Source organism: Siphateles boraxobius, unplaced genomic scaffold (genome assembly GCF_051911475.1).
Source record: "Siphateles boraxobius isolate OS27281-9 unplaced genomic scaffold, OSU_SipBor_1 221, whole genome shotgun sequence".
In the NCBI taxonomy this organism is placed as follows: domain Eukaryota; kingdom Metazoa; phylum Chordata; class Actinopteri; order Cypriniformes; family Leuciscidae; genus Siphateles; species Siphateles boraxobius.
In genome coordinates, this window is record NW_027508835.1 from 368,624 (window position 1) to 370,000 (window position 1,377).

Sequence of the window (1,377 nt, forward strand, 5' to 3'; positions counted from 1 at the left end):
ACGACACGTCACTACACACGACACACAACACTACACAACACACGACACACTACACTGCACTACACTACACACGATACTAAACTATACACGATACATTACACACGATACTACACACTGCACTACACACGACACGTCACTACACACGACACAACACTACACACGTCAAACTACACACGACACACTACACTGCACTACACTACACACGATAAGTTACACGACACACTACACTACACACGACACTACACTATAGAGGAGAGGAGTGTGTGGAGGCGAGTGTGTGGAGACGAGTGTGTGGAGACGAGTGTGTGGAGACGAGTGCGTGGAGACGAGTGCGTGGAGGCAAGTGCGTGGAGGCGAGTGCGTGGAGCCGAGTGCGTGGAGAGGAGTGTGTGGAGGCGAGTGTGTGGAGGCGAGTGCGTGGAGGCAAGTGCGTGGAGGCGAGTGCGTGGAGCCGAGTGCGTGGAGAGGAGTGTGTGGAGGCGAGAGTGGGAGAGGAGTGTGTGGAGGCGAGTGTGTGGAGACGAGTGTGTGGAGGCGAGTGGGAGAGGAGTGTGTGGAGAGGAGTGTGTGGAGGCGAGTGTGTGGAGGCGAGTGTGTGGAGGCAAGTGTGTGGAGACGAGTGTGTGGAGACGAGTGTGTGGAGACGAGTGTGTGGAGACGAGTGCGTGGAGACGAGTGCGTGGAGCCGAGTGCGTGGAGAGGAGTGTGTGGAGGCGAGTGTGTGGAGACGAGTGCGTGGAGACGAGTGCGTGGAGGCAAGTGCGTGGAGGCGAGTGCGTGGAGCCGAGTGCGTGGAGCCGAGTGCGTGGAGAGGAGTGTGTGGAGGCGAGTGCGTGGAGGCGAGTGCGTGGAGCCGAGTGCGTGGAGCCGAGTGCGTGGAGAGGAGTGTGTGGAGGCGAGTGTGTGGAGACGAGTGCGTGGAGACGAGTGCGTGGAGGCAAGTGCGTGGAGGCGAGTGCGTGGAGCCGAGTGCGTGGAGCCGAGTGCGTGGAGAGGAGTGTGTGGAGGCGAGAGTGGGAGAGGAGTGTGTGGAGGCGAGTGTGTGGAGACGAGTGTGTGGAGGCGAGTGGGAGAGGAGTGTGTGGAGGCGAGTGTGTGGAGAGGAGTGTGTGGAGGCGAGTGTGTGGAGGCGAGTGTGTGGAGGCGAGTGTGTGGAGGCGAGTGTGTGGAGGCGAGTGTGTGGAGACGAGTGTGTGGAGACGAGTGCGTGGAGACGAGTGCGTGGAGGCAAGTGCGTGGAGGCGAGTGCGTGGAGCCGAGTGCGTGGAGCCGAGTGCGTGGAGAGGAGTGTGTGGAGGCGAGAGTGGGAGAGGAGTGTGTGGAGGCGAGTGTGTGGAGACGAGTGTGTGGAGGCGAGTGGGAGAGGAGTGTGTGGAG

At 60.6% G+C, this 1,377-nt stretch overlaps 1 protein-coding gene across 5 annotated transcripts in view; it reads left to right on the top strand.

Annotated features, from left to right (window-relative positions):
- Positions 1-1,365: 1,365 nt before the first annotated feature.
- Positions 1,366-1,377, top strand: part of mboat1 (membrane bound O-acyltransferase domain containing 1) — a 28,406-nt gene continuing 28,394 nt past the window's right edge. For all 5 annotated transcript variants that reach the window (XR_013206747.1, XM_077240207.1, XM_077240208.1 and 2 more), the window contains exon 1: positions 1,366-1,377. This exon is cut by the window's right edge and continues 691 nt beyond it. The gene's annotated coding sequence lies outside the window, so the exon portion shown is untranslated.